At 44.4% G+C, this 23043-nt stretch overlaps 1 protein-coding gene across 3 annotated transcripts in view; it reads left to right on the forward strand.

The window, feature by feature from the left end:
• FUT8 (fucosyltransferase 8) overlaps positions 1-23043 on the forward strand; it is an 811602-nt gene that overhangs the window by 355554 nt on the left and 433005 nt on the right. For all 3 annotated transcript variants that reach the window (XM_086937112.1, XM_086937110.1, XM_086937111.1), the window contains one exon: positions 8871-8972. The gene's annotated coding sequence lies outside the window, so the exon portion shown is untranslated. The remainder of the gene's footprint in view (positions 1-8870; positions 8973-23043) is intronic.

Raw genomic sequence — 23043 nt, forward strand, 5'->3', positions numbered from 1 at the left:
CTTTGTCAAGACTAGGATATGTTGTCTGTCTGGTAACTGGTTCTGAGGGATTACCCTCTCTAAGTTCCCAGCTGGGAGTCTGTTGGAACTCTTGATTCTTACTTTCCAGGGCAAATTATTGTAGTCTTATAAATGGACCAGAGATACTTGGCGGAGTCTGTGTATTTGATTGACTCAATTATACAATGGTACTGGTCAAATTATATTAAAAGGTCCTGTCTGGGTTGGCGATTTGGACGCTCCTCAAGTAACATAAGAATTCTCTCCAGGATAAAGGAAGAGAAGGCTACTGCCCACTGTCTGCAGTTTGGTTTGTGGGCAGCTGCTTCGCTGCTCGTGGCTGCTGGAAACTGCAGGTTGGGGCAGGGTAAACCGCTCTGGAATCAGGCGTTGAAGATTCCCCAAAGTGGAATATGGCAGGCCCTGCGTCCGCGGATGAATCTCGCTGTGTCGGGGGTTCTGCACGAAATGCATATCCTGGAGAGAATTCTTATGTTACTTGAGGAGCGTCCAAATCGCCAACCCAGACAGGACCTTTTAATATAATTTGACCAGTACCATTGTATAATTGAGTCAATCAAATACACAGACTCCGCCAAGTATCTCTGGTCCATTTATAAGACTACAATAATTTGCCCTGGAAAGTAAGAATCAAGAGTTCCAACAGACTCCCAGCTGGGAACTTAGAGAGGGTAATCCCTCAGAACCAGTTACCAGACAGACAACATATCCTAGTCATGACAAAGGTGGAACATATCAGTGTCCAGTACCACCGAAACGCGTCGACGCACAACTTTTTGTACAATTCAAGCCTCTTCCTCCCTTGCTCATATGGAATTTATGGTTATAGAACAGGGGTGTGAATAAATTGCTGATTTGAATGTACCAATGTATTTTACAATTTTTATGTTTTACAACAATTTTGTCTGTCCTTTGTTATTGTGCAGGTCACAATAGTCAATATTAACTGTTAGTAAAAAAATGTTTTAGTATAGGTTATATGAATGTTCATTGTTTTTACTTTTGCTTTCTCTTAATAATAAAAACTTGTTGTACCGAATGCTTTGGATTGTATTTAGTTCATGATTCTGATCATATGATCTAGATTGTATTATTGTATGATTGTTAATTTTATTGTCTCAAAGCTAAGTTTTAGCTTCTCCGTATAGTCAACAAGGGAATTATTCTTTTCTGGGCTTAACACCCTAGTTCCCTTGTTTCATACAAGGGGTTCCTCTCTTTTACATTCACGCTCATGGTTTAGTGGTCATCTTTTCAATTTGCTCCTGTTAATCGTTTCAAAATCGTTGCTTTTCATTCGTGAATAGGTTTACTAGTCTCTCCTTGGTATCAGCTTGTCTGTATTTGTAACCTCCCCTACAACTGGACTTTTTACTTGTGTTCTTATACGGTCTGCTTTATCTAGTCGTTGAGCACTATTTTCTTTAATGGTATTGAATGTTAAGAGCACGGAAGGCACACCAGTTTTTGCAGTGGCAGACTTTTTTTTGGGGGGGTATTTGCAGCGCGCTATGCGTACTTTCACTTAATGGGCTTTGGCTATAAATATGCCCCCCAATCCCCTGCTCAAGCGCTGTGCAAAGCGGTCGCTGTTTATTTGCGAAAACAGTTTTTTAGTAACTCAGCTATAAGTTTGAAGTATGCTCCATTCCTTGCCCACTTCCCCCGCAGCACAGTCGCCTGCATGTTTTTTTTTTTTTTTTTAACAATTTCACTTTTGGTTGCTTTCAAGCGCCCCATGCCGCGCCTTCACATTAATATGGGCCACGCCTCTTTCTTTAGAAGAGCTTTGAGAAACAAATGCTTTTTTTTGGTAAACATGCTCCATACCGCACTTTAATAGCAGCCGCTGACCTTACTTTAGACACAGCATTCTAAAGAAAGGGGCGTGGCCTCTATTAATGTAGAATTGCAGCGTGGGGCGCTTGTAAACAAAAAATATTTGCAATGCTATAGGTCTCACTTTTGCGAGAATTTAAGCTACTGTCATTTACAATGCCAATAGCTTAAGCTCTGGTAAATGCGAGACCTATTGCATTACAAATGTTTGTTACATAAAAGTCACCTCTAAGGTCTGTCCTAGGTGCCCCAATGGTAGGGTGCCATGTTAAAATAAGCAGGCACATTCTTTTTTTAATTTCAACCTAATTTTATTGTCTTTTAAATCACGGCAATACATACAACATAAAACATAGAAATATGTTTTATATGCCCTGGTGAGGAAATAACTGCCAACTTTGTTTTTCGGATTGTAGTACATTAGCTGCATAGGCTAACATTAATAAAATCTATCATTTGATAAGAGTGAGCTCACATAATTCAAAGTGTCAAATTAATAGTTGCAATAAACCCAACAACTTGCCAAGGTAAGATTTATTATAACTATTGGTAGGAAAGAAGTCTTAGAACTGCTTTCCCTAAAGTTCCAAATTCAGCCCTGTATCAGCTTCTTATGATTGGCCAGACTTTGGCAGGCTAAGCTGCCTCAGGGAGGTGTGAAGTGACCTGAACTGAAACGAAGAAGACATCTGGTGGGAGGAGATCTGCAGCAGCAGATGCTAGGACAGAAAGGGGGCTGGGTAGCCAACTGGTCTGAAAGATGGGACAGGAACCAGCCCCACCCCTACATCCTGCACCCCCAGCCAGATGGGAGCCCCAGTAATTGGATTAGGAGAGGGGCTGGAAGAGCAGTGCTATGGATAGGTAGCTATACCTGTGGGTTGGCTTTACCAGACCTGAACCTCCAGGAGAGATTTTCTAATTTTTCTAGCACAGTGCCTTCTGGGACAAAAAAATGCCACACTTTGTCATCACAGAGAATGGCACCCTGTACCCCATTGGGCAGTGGTGTCCCCCTGCTTGCGAGCCCAGAAGCCTGGATAAATATGGGAGAGCAGTCCAGCAAATAAGATCCCTGCCTGGAAGAAACAAGATGGAGGACTGCCCTGCTGAACCCCTGGTCTGCACCAAGAGGACTGCACCTGCTGAACACTTTATGATTCACCAAAAGAAGGACTTTGCCTGGCTCTGAAAGTTTAAGGAGTGAACTCCCTGAAAGCAACAGGTTAAAAGAGCCCTACCTGCATCACCTGTACCAAGAACCCAGCTGACCAGCTTCACCTGGACTTTGAAGGATTTGGCCAGGTGCATTTTTTTTTTTTCATTTGCATTTATAAGGCGCAACAGCTACCCAAGAAGGGTTTCCCGGCGCCATGCCAGACTAAGTGCAGAAATAAAGCGGCGGTGAGAAAGAGTTATTGATTAAAGAGCCAGGTCTTAAGAGCTCTGCGGAAGCGGATGTAGATAGTTTCATTACGGATAACAAGGGGAAGGGCATTCCAGAGGGATGGGCCAAGATAGGAAAAAGATTTCCCACCCATCCTGGCGAGTTTAAACCTGGGTACCGTGAAATTACCATGCGTTGCAGACCGCAAGTGACGAGTGGGAATGTAAGGGCGTACAAGGGATTGAAGGTATTGAGGAGCTATGCCAGTTTTGATCTTGAACATGTAGCTCAGGGCTTTGAACTTGATACAGTTCTCCACCCTGAGCCAGTGTAAGTTGCGGAGGTGACCGGAAATGGGAGAGGCTTTGGGAACTCTACACAGAAGTCTAGCTGCGGAGTTCTGTACTAGCTGCAATCTATGAATCACTGCCTTGTTGTAACCCAGGTACAGGATATTTCCGTAGTCAAGCCGTGAGGTAACAAGGGCATGGATCACTGTTTTTTGGGTGGGGGTTGGCAGCATCCAGATGATCTTCCTAAGCCATTTTAGGATGGTAAAACACACTCCTGTAACATTGACTGCTTGATGATGCATGGTCAAGGAGTCATCAATGGTTACGCCCAAGTTACGGACATGGTGGAGGGTTGCGGGAGAGCACCCATCTCGGCTGGCCAGTGTAGTGGACCCCAGAGATCTTTCTTCTTTACCAGGATCAAGACCTCAGTTTCTCCACCATTCAACTTGAGGTAGTTGTTAGTCATCCATTTTGCGATTTCCCCAAGACCCTGCTGAAGGTGAGATGGAGTACAGGGGTCGGTGTTTGAAAGAGAGAAGATGATCTGGGAGTCGTTGGTGTAGGTAAAAAGCGTCAGACCAGCTTGTTCTGTTATATCAGCTAAAGGCCTGACATATAAGTTAAAAGGTAATGGGCTCAAGATAGAGCCCTGGGGTACCCCATGGGGTGATGAGTGGGTGTCCGAGCTGGTTGTGGCAGAAATAATTTGCAAGGTGCGGTTGTCCAGAAAGGAGATGATCCAGTCTAGGGCAGATCCACGATTTCCTAGGGACTTCAGTGTGTTAATAAGAAGGGTGTGGGATATTGTGTCGAACGCTGCGCTGAGGTCCAACAATATGAGCGCCACTGTCTCTCCCTCATCAAGATTTTGTCGCAGCCTCTCAGTGACTCCCTGCAGTGTAGTTTCAGTGGAGAACCTGGTTCGGAAACCGGATTGAGAGGGGTGAAGGATGTCATTAGTTTCAATGAACAGAGAGAGGTGGGAGTGAATGTGTCTCGCGAGAATTTTAGAGAAGGCTGGCAGAAGGGAGATAGGTCGGTAATTTGAGGGAGTGTTAGGGTCAGCAGTGGGCTTTTTTAAGAGAGGGGTCACCATGGCATATTTCCAAAGTGAGGGGACTGTAGATTCGAGTAAAGAAAAATTCAGAGCTTTTAGGATGACATGCAGATGAGGGGTGTCGAGCTCTTTCTGTATTGAAATTGGGAGAGGGTCTTTAGGAGAACCGGACTTGACTTTGTCTAAAATAATTTTGAGGGAGTCTGTGTTAAGAAGGGGCCAGGAGTCTAGGAAGGCGGTGCGGGAGTTAGACTCCATAGAGGATTCCATGTGGGGAGTGATCATAGGGTCGTAAGGGGGAATAATCTGGGGCAAGATTATAGAGTGTGGCTGCAGGGGCTTGCATGTATGTGAGTTCGCAATTTCTAGATAGATTTGAAAAAAAAAATGTGTGTAAAAAAGCAGACAAGATCGTCACACTGACATTTGTTTAGAGGTGGAGGCTTTGCTGTGGTCTCTGAGCGGCACGTTCTTTCACAAGTCCAAAGAGTGTTCTTGGGCAATTTACAGCCTCAGAGATAGTTTTTTTAAACAAAGCTGGCCTTTGCTGAGTTACAGAGATTATGATACAATTTTCTTGCCTTTGTATAGGTGTTTTTGGATACAGGCGAATAGTCTTTCCTCCACCTTCGCTCTAATACTTTGCATTTAGCCTTTTCCTTTTTTAAAATGTTGTTGAACCATGGAGCTGGAGGTCGGTGGGTATTAAGTCTTTTATTAGAGAGGGGAAGGCAGAAGTCTAATGCGTTTGAAAGCCAATTATGAATATTAGTAGACTGTGCATCAACCGGAAGGTCCTATGAGGGAACATTAGAGCATAGAAGATTATTTAAGGTGATTAAGTCTAAATTTTTTCCAGTCCCTTTTGGGAATTATAAGGGAAGGGCATGATGGAGTTGACGTGGTAGGGGGAGTGAGTCTGAATTTGCATAGGAAGTGGTCTGACCAGAAAATGGGCACTGCAGGGGCACAGTAAATGTGGGAAAGGTTGGAGAAAATAGTGTCAAGCAGGTGGCCTGCTTTGTAAGTTGGAAAGGAGTTAAGTAAATTGATGTTCATGGCGGCCAGATCAGAGATAAAGTTGCTACATATGGAGTTAGAAAGGTCCTCTATATGTAGGTTGAGGTCGCCTAGGAGCAAGACATTTTTTGTACTCATAAGTAGGGGGGCTATATCACTGGGAAAGGAGGTAGCCCATGTTGTAGGGAGTCCTGGCGGGCGGTAGACAAGCAAGCCGGATAGAGTAAAGTTAGGGTTATGGATTAATTTAAAGAAAGCGGCTTCACAATAGGGAATATCTAGTGGATCAAATCTGCATTGAAGGTGAGTTTTAAAGATGATGGCAATAACTCCACCCTGTTTGGACGCTCTGTCCTTACGGACAATGGCATAGTTTGCTGGCAATGCTGCAGCAACGTCCGGCCCTGCACTCTCATGAAACCAGGTCTCCGTGAGGAACAGAGCTTCAGGCTGCTCATCAAGAAGGAGGTTGAAAATGTCCAATTTGTGTTTTGGGAGTGAGCGGCAGTTAAGGCTAAGGAAAGTGAGGTCCTTAATGGGGGGGGCTGTCAATTGAGTGTTGTGATTGTGTCCCGTTTATGTTAAAAAGCGAAACTGGGAGGACGTAGGGAGAAATTGCAGCAGGGACAGCAATATTTTCCGCTGAGTACAGGTGGCAGTCTTGTTTGGTTGGTGCATTGTGCGTCTTGTGGTCCTATCTTCCCAAGGGGCAACTCAGAGCTTCAGGACCCTTGGATTGGTCTTATGGACACATCAAGACCCAAAAAAGGATCTTCTGGAAGAAGATTTAGAAGTGTGAGACCATTTGGAGAATTTTTGGCAAAAAGCTCCTTAAGTTGACCGACCTGTCAAGAGTCAAGCCGGGGATACCGAACCTCAACTCAGCCTGAGATTTTCACGGTCGATGAGACCTCCAGGAGTTCACAGATGCCTTGCCCTGAAGCAAGCCACCATAGTTGAACTGCCACCTGGCCTAATGAGGATCCTTGCTCGATGTTGAATGCTAAAGCTCCAAAAAAGTAACTAAGTCAGAAGGTAAAAACTTTACCGGACCCTACTGCTCATCTTACCGTATCCGACCTGCACTCCATCTCTGTCAACTTAAAACTTTGACTTTGTCCCGGTCAAACGCAACCAGATGTTCCAAGTTGGTGTTTTTGGCTGTTAGGCACTAGAAAACACTTAATCGTTAAAAATTCATATTTCCGGTTCCTTACAGTGGTTATTTGTCGTTTTGGTGTCATTTTAATCATAAAAATGTATCCTATTTTTAGAAATTGGTGTTGGGTTTTTATTTTGTGTTGTGTCTTACTTATTTACTGTTACTGGTGTTTTTAAATGCTTTACACACCTGTCTCATAAGTTAAGCCTGTCTGCTCTTGAGCTAAGAAACCAAGGGCTGAGCAAGAACTAATTTATTGAGTCTTGACTGGACTGTGTTTGTGGTGTTCTTAATAGCTGTAGGTACCTACCTGCACCTACTAAAAAACACCTTCCAACATATACCTTGTAATTTTGTGTTGCAGTTTAATAGAACACTGTGAATGGAACAAGTAACAAAATAGTTTAGCCTTGCTGTAATCCTGTGTGAACTGTTTGCAAGGAAATATGTTCACAAGGAACCTAATGATGCAAGCCTAATGTATAAAACAGGGTATTCTTATAGCATTAAAAAAAAAGAAACAGGAATCCTTTTCAGATAAGTAATTCCCCTGGCTTTGAAATGGGAAGTGTTTTTATCTTAAATCTGGCCCCCAAAATTGGACACTTTCCTATCTACCACTGGCATGGGTTCAGAACACAAGTTTAGGGGTCAGAGCATCATGGAGGAAGAAAATTAAATTCCTCCTCAGCTCCCATGAAATTAGTGGGCGGCCATTGTGCTGAAAAACTTTGACAGTGACGGCTACGATTGCAGCTCGTTGCCTCCGGATTGCCCTACAATTACCAGCAAAGCTTAACTCTCCAGAAATGCTTCTGACCTGCAGGAAGTGCAATGTTTGACTTTTTATGCACCACCAGTAAGCCATGTATGTCTTGTCTGTTGGAGTCAATCCTTCATGAACTATTAATGTTGTCCAGCCAGAGTGATTCTTGTCGAAACTTGACAGCGGAGGATTCCGTGGTCTCCCGACTGTGAAATTCATTTCTGGTAGACGTTCGCTTCCCAAAGGCCTCCAGTTGTACTGCTGTAGCGAAAAAATCAATTTATTTGTGATGCATGCCGTTCTTGTTCATCTTGTCGCTCCCCTTGCGTACATCTAAGGAGGGATCAATAATTTCAGAGGGGATAGTAAGTCTTCTTATCGCCTAACTTTTTCTCCCATCACACATAATTGAAATGAGGATTTTTGTTTTCATAAAACGTGATTGTTATTTTTTATTTTGTTCGCGACAGTGAATGCTTCATGTGAGTACCCCAGGATCATGCGTCTGTCAATGGCCTGTAGCCCAGAATTCACTCCGAAAATGGCAACTGAGCATATTGTTCCTTTAAACGCTCTCGGGTGTTTTGGTCAACAGGACCATAGCATTTTTAAGCCACCTCCAGATTGCCATCTAGTGGTGGTGCCAAATTCCTGCACCAGGAATAGAAATGGCCCTTTTTTCATTGCTTGTGGAGCACTCTCAGAGGGCAAAATCTATTTTGATGAATAACTGGACAAATGTACACGATCCTGTTTTCGAAATGTTTTCTTTCCATCCTTCATTGTATCATGGGTGTGGAAAGAGGTGAAGTTGTACTGAAAATTAACTAATCCAAATTCACAAAAGGATAATTTCCAGGCATTTCTGATTGTAAATTCTAATCATTGCTAGGGAGATTCTGTAGTTGTGGTGGCTTCTCGCTGTAGAATTAAGGCATTAATCAGGGTGTTCTTTGGGAAAGTGGTGAACTCTCACAAAGTTGTGAGTTTGGCAATAATCTCAAAACACAATTTTTCCATTCCTCTTGCACAGGTGCATTCTAAGGTTACCGAAAGTCTAGTGAAATAAGTAGAACATACTAGGATTTATGCAGAATTTTGCACATTATTGGGAAGCTTAATGAGTTTGCTAGAAATTGGAAATCTGCGCAAACCATAGAAGGAAACTACAATGCGTAAATGTGCAACTTTTTGCTGATTTATGAAAAAGTGTGTATACCGTATAGATGCTAGCAGTGCTTGTGACAATCGCATCAATACGCATGAAATAAAAGTATAATTGCCATTGAAAAACTCACCTGTGATGTTATGTTTTTTAACAGATCAGCGCTTGACTGGTGGCAGCCGAATATCAGCAACGCAGTCTTTTCCAATAAGCGCAATATGGGGCAGCGTCCGGCTTATCTTGTGCCCTGGAGGTAAAGGTAAGTGTGTTTTACCCATTTCATGTGTTTGCAAGGCATGCTTTTCCTCTTAAAAGTACAATATTTAGGTCTTGCATAGGTAGCGCTTGCGCAGTCTCTTCGAGGCATGCTGTACTCAGGATATGAAAAAAACACACTAGGGTCTTGACTCATAACTCAGCTAGGCTGAGCCAAATCTAACTAAAAAACAACACAAGGGCCAAAGCTGAGGGATTCTTTTGACCAAGAAGGCTTTCAAAAACAAGGGTGTTTAGATTCAAGCATAAACAACCTGCTTAATTTACTAGTAACATAAAAAGATTTATTCTTTTTCAAAACATATTTTTTGTTTGCAACACAATATTTTAGTGCATGGAGAAGACACAATTTTTATATACAATATATACAACAATAACAAGTGAAAATCTGCATTACCATACTTCAATCATACATGGCCGTCCAGTCATACAAAAACACATTCTTACACAATGATATACACAACAAAGAAAAGAAAATAAATCCACGTATCGGTCGTGAGTAAATTGGAGGAATCCCTTTTGATTAAGCAATTTTTAAAGTCTTTTCAATGAATCAAAAACCGAGAATCCACTTCTCTGGACAATGGTTAAGGGACTTTGTTTTTAACACAGAGCGTGTAGACCAGATACGGGGATGTGATGGTCGACGCGTTTCGAACCCCAGTCATTAAAGGGGTTCTCCTCAGGACCAAATGGTTCTGGAAAAATAACAGAAAAGGTTCTTAGGGCAGGGTATCATTAAAAGGCGAGATGATAGACATTAACCCCGTGCAAACCACAGCCTACCTTAACCATAGAACCAAACGTCATGAAAATCCAAAGACGACGAATCATAGAATTTCACAATGAAGTGCACGTAGTGGCTGTAACCAAAAGGGAATAGACAAACGTGCTAGATTTCTCAGAAAGAACTGGAAGAAATAGCTACTTTACAGAGGGAAATTGAAAATAACCAACTTATCTCGGACTCTAAAAGTCTTCTGGAAAAAATTGAAAAAGAAATTCTGGAATTCAAGGACTTCACAGTCACCCAGAAAAACAACAAGTTCGAAGTCGATAAAAAGAACTTTTCTTTGGAGTCCATTTATCCATATTTGAGCAAGGATTTTTATACACGGTCGGACTCACGTCGGTACTTCCAGGACAATCAGGGAAGGTCACGCCAAAGATACGTTACCTTCTCCGACACAACTTCGTCTTCCGGGAGTGAGCCTGATAACACTAACCGACAATTTCAAAACAGAACCGATAATCGTCCGGGCCAATACCAACAACAACAGCAAAATCAACAGCCTTTTTTAGGAAGAGGCCAACCGAAACCTCGAGGCCGGACTCGAGCACCTCAACCATGGGAGATGAGATCACGTCAGAAATTCTACAAGAGCTAACCATATCACCGATATTCAATCTCTCTGATAGAATCCTTTCACCAGCCGAAACATCTATTCTTACTAAAGGTCTTAATTTTGTCCCATCACGACCCACTGATTATGTAAAAATGAAATTAGAGACACTAGAATTTTGTCGTAAAATTCGCTTGAAAATTTTTTTTCAAGAATCAGTAGAAGAACAACAAGAGGAAGTTACAGGTCTAAAAAGAAAATCGACATTCTGCCCTAAAGGTCCAAAGATCCCTAAGGAAGTCATCACGTTTGAACGTACCATATTATCTGGTATATCCTCTTTAGAAAAAAAGAAAACCTTTGTAAAATATAATGTAGCCAAAGCTGAGAAAGATGCCCTCTTGGCAATAAAAAATGACGATACCATCGTGGTCAAACAGGCCGACAAAGGCGGAGCGATTGTGATCTGGGACGTAAACAAATATAAACAGGAAGTCCACCGCCAACTAAATGATCAAAATTGCTACAGACGCATCGGCAAGGATCCTACTCTAGAAATTAAAAATCAATTGTTTGAAGTTATTCAGAGAGGCTTTGACCAAGGATTTGTTGGGCCTAAAGAACTATCTTTTCTACAAAATAAGAACCCCAGGACCCCGGTGTTCTATGTCCTCCCAAAAATGCACAAAGATGAGGTCAATCCACCAGGCCGCCCTATAATTTCTGGCTGCGAGTCCCTTTTCGAACCGGTTGCAAAATACATCGACTTTTTTTTTAAGCCCTTTATTGACACCATTCCAGCCCATTTGCGAGATACCACTGCGTTTCTCAACCGATTAGCTAATATCAACTTTGACAGCAGAACACAATTACTGGTCACACTTGACGTGGTGTCTTGTACACCCAAATCCCACAAGAACAAGCTTTGGAAACTTTAACCTTCTTTTTGGAAAATCAGGAGAGACCAGTGCGAGTCCCCACAGAATTTATTCTTGATTTAGCTCGCTTCGCATTGCAGAAGAACTTTTTTACCTTTGACTCTGATTTCTTTTTCCAAATAAAAGGGGTAGCGATGGGCTGCCCCTTTGCTCCAGAGCTGGCTATAATGTTTATGGGATTATATGAGGAGAAATTCATATACAATGGCAATCCACATAGCCCTCGCATCTCCAACTATATGCGTTATATAGATGATGTGTTCTTTATTTGGACAGGGAGTCAGGAGGAACTGAACCAATTCGTTGAGTGGCTTAACTCAAGAACTGCCGACATCCAATTTTCAGTCACAGCATCCAACGAATCCATCACATTTCTGGACGTGAAAATAGAATCTTAAACACAGGGATTAAGTACCACTTTATTCCGAAAACCATCTGACAAGAATAAGGCGTTACATTTCACTAGTAACCACCCGCGCAATATGAAACAAAATCTTCCTTACGGACAATTCCTCAGGATTCGCCGTAACTGTTCAGGAAAGGAGGAATATTTCAAACATGCTGGCCATCTAAAAGAGCGCCTCATGCAAAGAGGATATCCTAAAAAACTATTAAAGAACTCCCTCAAACGAGCCTGGTGGACTCCCAGAGAGACCTTACTGGAAAAGAAAGTTAAACAAGATCTAAAAAGAATGGTTTGTGTCACCACATTTTGCCCAGCAGCAAATTCATATAAGAAATTGATCTTGTCCAACTGGCATCTATTGAAAGACCTCCATGAAGATTTTCTTGCACCTCCATTGTTTGCGTACAAAAAGGAAAAGAGCATAGCCAATCACATTGTGAGAGCTGCCCTCCCGAAAGTCAAAGCACCAACACTGAAAAGCCTTTTTGGACTACCTCCCACCAAGGGCCACCACAAGTGCGGAACTTGCACCTGCTGCAATGAAACTATCGAGGACTCTGTGTTTAGTTTTGATAACATCCATTGGAAGCATGATACATTTACAAACTGTAAAAGCAAAAATGTGGTGTACGCCATCGTTTGCCTGTGCCCTTTGGTATACATTGGTAAAACTACACAGGAAGTGAGAAGCAGGATTACCCAGCACAAATCCCGAATTAGGAGAGGTGTTGAAAATGCCCCACTAGTTAATCATTGGGCCAGGATGAAACACGAACAGACTGACTTAAAATGGACAGTGCTTTCCAAGATTGAAAAAGATCCAAGGGGAGGAGACTTGGATGCGAAATTAGCTCAACGTGAGGCACTATTAATTATGAAATTCAACACAGCATTAAAAGGCTTGAATGAGATCTCTGAAATATACAAAACTAACACCTGAAGTTTTCGAGCCAATGCGTAATCGCAATCCCTCAGTTGACACACCCCCTGTCACATCTCTCCGCCGTAACCCGACATTTGTGAAACTACAAGTCCCAGAAACACTTGGGACGTTTTAAACCAGGAAGTACGAACACCGACCATCGGCAAACATTCTCCAACTCGCACGACAGAAACAAGGACGGATGCCTTTCTTTCTATCGGTAAGTGGCAAGTTAAAATTCAGCCGCCCGCAACGACTTTGCCCACCAGGCCATTTTCACCGACTGCCTGTGTCCGCTCCTTTTTAGCAACGAAGCAAACCTTTCCCACGGGATTAGGGAGAAGCATGGACCCGACGGCAGGTCACTAGCCTGTCGAACTCCAGGTAAGAGTCCCACCCAGCAGTGCATTAGATCAAACTGAACGATTGAGAGTAAGCACATGTCATTAAATCTAGCACGTTTGTCTATTCCCTTTTGGTTACAGCCACTACGTGCACTTCATTGTGAAATTCTATGATTCGTCGTCTTTGGATTTTCATGACGTTTGGTTCTATGGTTAAGGTAGGCTGTGGTTTGCACGGGGTTAATGTCTCTCATCTCGCCTTTTAATGATACCCTGCCCTAAGCACCTTTTCTGTTATTTTTCCAGAACCATTTGGTCCTGAGGAGAACCCCTTTAATGACTGGGGTTCGAAACGCGTCGACCATCACATCCCCGTATCTGGTCTACACGCTCTGTGTTAAAAACAAAGTCCCTTAACCATTGTCCAGAGAAGTGGATTCTCGGTTTTTGATTCATTGAAAAGACTTAAAAAATTGCTTAATCAAAAGGGATTCCTCCAATTTACTCACGACCGATAGGTGGATTATTTTCTTTTCTTTGTTGTGTATATCATTGTGTATGAATGTGTTTTTGTATGACTGGACGGCCATGTATGATTGAAGTATGGTAATGCAGATTTTCACTTGTTATTGTTGTATATATTGTATATAAAAATTGTGTCTTCTCCATGCACTAAAATATTGTGTTGCAAACAAAAAATATGTTTTGAAAAAGAATAAATCTTTTTACGTTACTAGTAAATTAAGCAGGTTGTTTATGCTTGAATCTAAACACCCTTGTTTTTGAAAGCCTTCTTGGTCAAAAGAATCCCTCAGCTTTGGCCCTTGTGTTGTTTTTTAGTACTCAGGATATGGGCCTAAAGCTACGCCCACTTTCCACCCATCTTTTTAATTGGATCCTGTCCCTGTCCTTGGTAAAGGTGGCTTTTCATTGGTCAATAGACTTAGTAGTCCCTCCTTAGTACTGCCTTGTCTCTTCTTGTAACCTATCATGAGGACACCCCCTGTTACATGTGTTGTTACTCCCTAGGTTTTAATTACGGCCTCAAGGCACTATTTTCTTAAAAGGCTTAAGGCAGGGTCCTAAGCTAGGGTGGCAGTGGTTACTTCACTCACTAGAACATCTCACATTTATATGAGACCGTCTATAAATTTCCTTTCAGCAACTCCACACAAAGTACAACCTAATCCGAAATTAATGCAATAATTCTTTTGTCACATTTCAAAGCTACTAATTTTATATATGGACATAGCTATTTCAATGTACTTGTAGTAGTCTTGCATGCAATGCATTATGGGTAGGATGGATTTAACATATCTTCTGTAGGGTGCAGTACAGTATGTGGTCAAAAGGGCAGCCCCTTTGGCCACTTATGGCACTGAACCCTGCATCATGGCTAGGTAAATAACATTGCCATTTATAATGCCAATAACTCCAACTTTGTAGACATGCAGGGCTGGTGCCCTGCTCACTAAGGGACCTCTGGGAGCAGCTTGCTGTACTGCACCTAGACATTCAGTGCTGGTGCTTTGCTCACTAGGGACCTCTAGGAACAGCTTGCGGTACTGCACTGAGACATACAATGCTGGTTCCTGGATCACTATGCAAGCATTTGCAATGCACTAGGTCTCGTATTACTGAAAGTATGAGCTATTGGTGTTGTATTATTATTTTCAGTGCCAATACCTGCAAGAACTATTACCATAGTCAATTTGCATGCCGATCATTGTACAAAGTGTCTGATTGCTGAAATTCAGGCTTCATAATATCCTTGTAAACTCTTCAGTGCATCTGTTATCGACACCACTAGGGGCGGTCTCTTTTTTCATGGACCCTTTTGAAAACAGTGGACACTCTTGAATCACCTATCCTTTGGCCGTGAGGGTGTGTAAAGTTTATGGGTGGATAATTATATATATATTGCCCGCAGGCTTTTTAAATACTCAGAATTTAGTATGAACATTATTACCTTTGTGAACCACCTTTCCACTAGTTGTGCCAGATAGTGAAGGAAGCAGGTGATAAGGGCAGGAGTGAGCAGGAAGGTTGATCTACCAGATTTTAGGTCGAAGCTACCTGATGGTGTTGGTGTCTGGTGTCAAAGACATATTGATGACTTGCTGAAAGCTTAACTAAAAATGCATTCTATCCATTGCTTACCATTGGCTTTGTTTTGTCACTCGCATTAGTTTTTTCTATTTACTGGCTCTATAGTTGCTTTCTTTCTGTTTGCTGGCTCGGTTTGCTTTAGCCCATCCAGCATGTCTGTTTTCCTCCCTTGGAGTATAGCCTCTTAACCATCTTTCTGATTGTCTTTTTCATTTCTTCCATGAGTAATTGCTTTATAGGACCCCTTTTATTCATTTATCCTGAAGCACTGCATGAGAGTGTATGTTTTATTCAGCTTTCTCCCATGTATGCTCCTCCCCGTCCCCTGTTGCTGATAAGCAGAGTGTGCTACTGTGCAGTTCCTACGACCCACATTAGTGTTTTGTCCATATTGCTCTCTCTCTCTCGTTTCTATGTATGTGTGTGTGTATGTATATTCTACACGTGATCAAGACTGCGGGACAGTCGAAACGCGTTGTGTACTAAACAACTTCTGGCACTTCTATTTCGTGCTGGACTGATTTCTCTCGGAGAGCCTGTGGATTGTGTTTTGTTTATTATATATATATATAAGGCTTTGTTTTCCAGAATTAAAATTGAATGTTTATTGTATTATTTGCCCCATGCGCGATCAGGCCAAAACACAGAGAAAGATATTCATCCTAGTGGCCTGACATAGAAAACGTGGACAGGGTACTCTTACCAAATAAGTAATTCATCTTTAAATGTCTTTTGTGTAGAATTGTATAAATGTGTAATTCTTTTCGTTTTTCAGAGTAATGTATGTTTGTAGTTATTGTAAATACATGTGTCTTTGTGCAGGACAGTGAGTAATTCTTCGGAATGTCATAAATTTGTAAAAATCGTTGCAATTTCCTTTCCCATTTTCCTAAAACACAACATATACACCTAAGGATTAAATACCTTAGTGTATGATTCTGCTCTAAATAAAAAAGATAGCAGAACAAAAAAACGAGTGACTGGGTCCTCCTTTTCTTTCTAATTGAATCTTGTCCTACCCGGCCACACTATCGGACAAAACCCCCCTTGTAAAAGAGTTTCAGTCATAAAAGGCAGAGCAAAACTGTAAGTGGCATAATGCAAATTAAAAAACAGTAAGTTACTTTAACTGATTCTGCTCAGCTTTTTGACCAGTGTACTTTGAATCCCTTGACAACACGGGTCAGCTTGAAACACGTCAAAGAACTGTTCTCGCCAAATGCTAATTTACAGAAACACCATTGAACTAAAAGATAGAGAAGAATTAACTTTGTCCACTATTAATACCGATTTGCACCGCAACACAGTACTCTAAAGAACATTCGAAAGACATATCAAGTTAATTTTTTCATCACTCTCCACCACTCAAGGGCTGAGACATGGTGCTGAGGCTTGGCCAGGAAGGACACACCCTTGGCTGTTGGGCAACAGCTTCAGCACTGCCCCGCCAGAAGACTTGGACTGCCAAAATACCTAAAACTGGAGCGGGAAAGAAATCGATCTGACCACTGAAGTACACTTTATGGTCACAAAATCTGACTTTGTCTGAATTGGAGCTTTTGGCACCATGGTGATGCGCGCACTTTTGGGAAGCGCGCCATTAGGACACAGCACCCTGGGTCCTAGCCACGCCTCCACGACTCTTGGCCCAGGGATTGGCTACGGCGCCCGGCGAGGGATCCCTTCCGGGGGAAGGGCAACGTCACTTGTGCCGATGGAGGGCGATGGTGGGGGCCTATTTAGGGCACTCTGCCCAGGCCCTCTATTCTTCAGCACGGAACCGCGTCCAGTCAAGTGGTGGGGAGGGCGAAGGTCCGGTTGGCCCTGGTCGCCCTTGTGGTGGTAAGGAGGCTTCATAGATTGACTTGCATCATTAAGGGGAGTCCTCCTGCGTAATCCCTAGACCAGCACTGAGGGGAAGAGACGGTAAGCTTACCCCAGACAGAATGGGTACACCTGCTGGGGGGTGGGGGCTCCAGGATACAAACTAGGCCATGGGGCTGTTGCCCCTGGTTATACCCTACGAGCACCCCCTTAAGACAGCCTGGTGGTGGAGGGGTAGGCCCCTAGGGTTGCGGACAAGGAGCAGATGGCAGGGACTCACCTCTCAAGGACGCAGGCAGGTTGCACCTGCGTGGTTCTCATTTGGGGGGCGCGACCCTGAATGCCCCTTGGTGCTGGAGTGATCATTAACACGTCTTCTGTAAAAAAAAAATTGATTCTGCCATTTGATCATGATGCGAAGAAGAACTTGCTTGTACATATTCATTTGATATTGTTTTTAATGTCAGTTTCATATGGGTATTTGAATATGCAAAGATATGTATTGTCATGTTTATTGGTGAAGATTATTTGTAATAAACATGGCCTCTTTCTCACCCACAATACTTGATGGTATATCATTAATTTGTGGGATTTATGGAGGTGGGGCAGGGACACCCTGGGGGTCCGGGTCCCGATACCTATGGCTTCAGCGGGAGCTCGACAACAATATATTCGAGTGAGGGAATCCAGTCCACCACAACCCAAGACATCCATTTCAGGACAATCCGCTTAGTGTTTCCGACTTCTGCTGCGTCATGGTCCGCTTGAAATCACACCAACGTACTGGTCAAACAGGAAATGCTGTTTTCAGCGGCACTATTTTTAGGTCGAAGCCTGCATTGCAGGGCATGGCCCTGCTGCAGGCAAAGACCTATTGTGAACAGGGGGATTTCAGTACTGCGTGAAACCACGCCCCCTTTTTCCATTGGCAGGCCTCTCGAAATGGAGGCCTGCCATTGGAAAAAGCTCCTGTTTAGCAGATTTGTCTGCTCTGGATCCCACCTCTCGAGGACTCCATGACCTGCCTTACGGTAGCACGACAATATTTTCAGAAATATTGCCTTGGCAACCATGAGGCAGGTCACGGAGTCCTGGAGGGGCGGGAATCAGTATTGTGCTGCAAGTAACAATTATCACAGCATGAGACCCCACTTATCACAGCATGTCAACAGGCGCCCCAGGCTGCTGGAGCACTCAACTATAATTACCGTATTTTCCGGCGTATAAGACGACCCGGCGTATATTTCTATTTCTATTTAGGGGGTTTTGTAGAGCGCTTGGTGACGCACAGCGGCGTGTCCCCGCGCTAATGAGCTAATGTGTACCAGACTGATAAATGCAGAAAATTACTGTGAAAATAGAGCAGTCTTCAGCTTGGCTCTGAACAGTGTTTCTGAGGGTTCTAGTCGCAGTGCCATTGGTAGCTTGTTCCATCTGGATGCTGCAAGGAGCCTAAAAGATCTTCCACCCATCCGGGCTCTGGACACCCTGGGAATTGACAGGAGTCCTGAGCCGGAAGATCTCAGAGAGCGAGATGGCTCATAGGGTGTCAGCAATCCTTTCAAAGGGAGCGGAGCTCTCCCGTTGATGATCCGGTGGCACGTGCACAGGGCTTTGAATTCCACCCTGCTGCGAATCGGGAGCCAGTGCAGAGACCGGAGGGCTGCTGCGGAGCCCGCTCTTCTAGATAGTCTAAGCACTAGTCTAGCAGCGGCATTCTGGAGAACTTGGAGACGGCTCAGGTTCTTTTCCAAGGTTCCCAAGTAGAGAAGATTGCCGTAATCCATCTTTGACGTGACTAGTGCATGCACCAGAGTTTGGCGGGCTCTGATAGGTAAGAATTTTAAAACCTTCCTGAGACTTTTAAGGGTCCCAAAACATGATCCAACCACCTGATTGATCTGAGGACCGAAGGCAAGGTCAGAATCAAACCAAATGCCCAGGTTCTTTGCTTTCTGGCAAGGGGCAGGTAGTGGGCCCAAGCACGGTGGCCACCACGCCGACGTCCACGCTGATTGGCCTCCCCCCACTACCAGTACCTCGGTCTTGCCTCCGTTGAGTTTGAGGCAGTTGGCGGACATCCAGGCCGCGAGATCTTGCATGCAAGCTCTGAAGATGTCCGCCGAGGGACCGGGGGTAAGTGATAGGGAGATGACCAACTGCGTGTCGTCGGCATATGATACCATTTGGAGGCCATAGCTCTCTACCAAGGTAGCAATCGGGGCGACATAAAGATTAAAAAGAGTAGGGCTCAGGGACGAGCCCTGCGGCACCCCCTGATCCAGAGAGATGCGCTCAGAGTAATGGTCACCCTGCCTCACTTGGAAGCCCCGGCCTGTAAGAAATGAATAAATCCACTTCAATGCTGCCCCTCTCACCCCGCCTTTGCTCAGACACTGTAGCAAGATAGAATGTGCTACAGTGTCGAACGCGGCGCTGAGGTCCAGGAGGATTAAGGCCATGGTTTGTCCCTCATCAGCACCTTGCCTGAGGGTTTCGGTAGCCCTAAGAAGGGCACACTCCGTAGAGTGACGCGGCCGAAACCCGAATTGCGTAGGGTGAAGGAGGTTACTTTCTTCCACAAATTTCATTAGCTGCTTATTTGCCACTTTCTCCGCGATCTTAGAAAAATAAGGCAGCAAGGAGATGGCACGAAGATTCTCTAGCTTCTCGGCGCTAATGTTGGGCTTCTTACGTAAGGGGAGCACCACAGCCTGTTTCCAGTCCTCTGGTATGGAACTGGATGAAAAGGAGATGTCTAGCAGATGTCTGATATAGGGTTCTAATGTTTCCAGACTGTCTCCCAGCCTCTTTGGAGAGGCGGGATCCCGAGGAGAGCCAGATTTAACAGATCTGCAAATCCCAACTAAATCCACCGGTGGAGGGGTGGTAAAATTAAGTAGTAGATTGTGATCGGCTTCATCACTCAATAAGTCTGCTGACATTTCCGCTGCAGGAGGTATAAGGGGAAAAGCGGAGTAAATCTTGGAGACTTTATCTCCGAAGTAGTTCGCAATGCGATTACATGCTGCTACTGAGTGGTCATCCTCTAAGGTAGAGGTTTTAGGGGTAGCCAGGGTTTTATATATGCTGAACAGTTCCCTGGACGAGTTCTCTGCCTCGTGGATTCTGTCAGCATAGTATGTGGCCTTCTCTATCCGTATCTTGTTGTGATAGGCACGTCTCTTAACGAGATAGGCCTCTTTCATCCGGTCGTCGTATGCCACTCTCCACTGCCTTTCTGCACGTTTACAGTCCCTTTTGGCACAGCGCAGCACCTCGCCAAACCAGGGGGCCGTTCTTTGTCTCTGTGCCCCTTTGGTTGAACGTCCCAGCGGGGCTGTGCAGTCCAAAGCAGCAGTAATACGGTCGTTAAGCAACCTATTCGCTGTATTCACATCATTGCCTCCTGGAGGACCTTCTGCCGTGAGGGCCGTATTAAAGTTTTGTAGGGAAAATCTTGCCCACCTACGCCGAGGATAATTGAGAGGGGTGGGGGCGCTGGCTTTATATTTGGGCAGGAAGATGGCAAATGGGACCAAAAAATGGTCTGTCCAAGGCAGGGGCACTGGAGGAGCAACTGAAACATCCTCCCAGTTTGCAAATATAGGATCAAGCAGATGCCCGCGATTATGTGTAGGAAGCAGCCCCTTTAGTTCCAGCTGTAGGGTGTGAAGTTCATCCCGGAACTCCACCGCTCCTTTATCTGCTGGGTCGTCAAGATGTGTGTTCAGGTCTCCTAACAATAGAAACTTATCCCTCCTGATCGCTGATTCAGTCACACACTCTAAAAGATTCCCTTTGAATCTGGACATAGGTCCTGGAGGGCAATAGACTAGCAGACCCTTGATCGTCGTGCTCCCATCAATGTTTATGCTAAAGATACCTGCCTCGCAACCTACTAGGTTGACTCGTTCGAGTTTGCAGGCCCATTGCTGTTTAAAGGCAATCGCAATTCCTCCTCCTCTGCCTAAGGGTCTGTCCAGGCGCACCATTTGATAGTCATCTGGTAGAGCCTGGACCACATCAGGATCAGAGTTGGCCTCTAACCAGGTTTCCGTGATAAACAACAGATCGAGATGTTTATCAATAAGAAGGTCATATACATCGTGTCTATGGCAGCTAAGCGATCTGGCATTGATCAGGCCGCAGGACAACAGAGAGGCGCTAGCCCTAGAGTTAGCGAGCATAGTGCTAAAACAAAATTGGCAGTGTTTACATCCTTCGGTCTCCCCCACCCTTATGCTATGGAGGCCCGTGGTACATGTGAACGAGGAGAAACTTACTAAATCGCTCTTGCTCCAGGTAATTCTGCCATCGGGGACAGGGGGTGTGGCCCTAGGCCGTGTCCGGTCGCGGACGGGCGCAGACGGGCTTGGCTTTGGCGCGGCTTCGGCGCGCATCCGGCGCGCCCGCTGCGCCAGCCCGCTGCGCCGTCTGGCCGTGTGACACATTATATAGGGTGTGAGGAGGGTGGGAGTCCGGCGCGACTAGAGCGCAGCCCCCAGCCACACCTAAAATGGCGCCTGCCGCCACCAGCACCTGATCAAACAACACGGCTGGGCGAGGCAGGGAAAGAGAATATAGTCGTGCGAAGAAGTGTCAGTGTGCCTCTGTAAATTCCCAGTTAAAATTCATTAATTAGAAGCCCCCCAGTAAAATTGATAAAAACGATCTATTTGGCTGTTAAAATACAGAATCACAAATGTAAAATGCAGCAAATCAGTTCTGGTACAAAAACGCTCGCAGCCCTAGTGTCTCTCACTAGGGAGAGCACAAGAAAGGCAGCGAGGGCTTTACAGAGCAGCCCTAAGTAGCCTGGGAGGGCGGGATTCCGGCGCGACTAGAGCGCAGCCCCCAGCCACACCTAAAATGGCGCCTGCCGCCACCAGCACCTGATCAAACAACACGGCTGGGCGAGGCAGGGAAAGAGAATATAGTCGTGAGAAGAAGTGTCAGTGTGCCTCTGTAAATTCCCAGTTAAAATTCATTAATTAGAAGCCCCCCAGTAAAATTGATAAAAACGATCTATTTGGCTGTTAAAATACAGAATCACAAATGTAAAATGCAGCAAATCAGTTCTGGTACAAAAACGCTCGCAGCCCTAGTGTCTCTCACTAGGGAGAGCACAAGAAAGGCAGCGAGGGCTTTACAGAGCAGCCCTAAGTAGCCTGGGAGGGCGGGAGTCCGGCGCGACTAGAGCGCAGCCCTCAGCCACACCTAAAATGGCGCCTGCCGCCACCAGCACCTGATCAAACAACACGGCTGGGCGAGGCAGGGAAAGAGAATATAGTCGTGAGACGACCCCCTACTTTGGCAGAAAAATTTTAGGTTTTGTGCTATACTCGCCGTATAAGACGACCCCCCCACTTCCAGCACAGCATAGCCATTCCGAGTATGTACCGGTATTTTGAACTTACCGTATTAGTCTAGTCCTCCTTCCTGTGGGTGAGCAGTAAGGCTTTATCAGTGGGCAGTGGGTACCTATAAGCGTTTATTGGGTGAGCAGTAAGGCTTTATCAGTGGGCAGTGGGTACCTATAAGCGTTTATTTTACAAACTGAAAGACTGAACGCAAAGAAATTGGTTGTAGAAACAATCTTGCTTTACTCGGAATATTTTTATTTAAAACCATATCAAAAACTGTCACTTCTGAATATACCGGTACGGTACGGCAAACATAAATAACGTAGTGCATGAAACAGTGCAAGTGCATTAAACGTTCCATAACTTCCCATAAATCCAAGCGATTTCTACAGGATTTATAACGTTCCCTTTAAAAGCCTTCAAAATCCTCCTCTTCGTCATCTGATCTCATAAGTAAGTCAATGAGATCTTGTGGTACATCTGTAAGGCAGTCATCGTATGGATCTTGTACCAATTCCGTATCAGATGATGTGGTCTCTTCTTCGGCATCCTCTTCACCTTCCCACAGATAGTCGTCCTCCATACCATCTAATGAATTCGATATGCCACACTTCTTGAAAGACTTTATGACTGTTTCTGCATCGATGTCGTTCCAGGCCTTTATGACAAAGTTGCACAAAACATCCAACTGTGGAGCACGCATGTTTCCTCCTTTTGTGAATGTTTTTTCACCGCTAACCATCCACTCATTCCACTGTTCTCGGATGCGATCTTTAAATGGCTTGTTTAGGCACACATCCAG

Source organism: Lissotriton vulgaris, chromosome 9 (assembly GCF_964263255.1).
Source record: "Lissotriton vulgaris chromosome 9, aLisVul1.2, whole genome shotgun sequence".
Lineage (NCBI taxonomy): Eukaryota > Metazoa > Chordata > Amphibia > Caudata > Salamandridae > Lissotriton > Lissotriton vulgaris.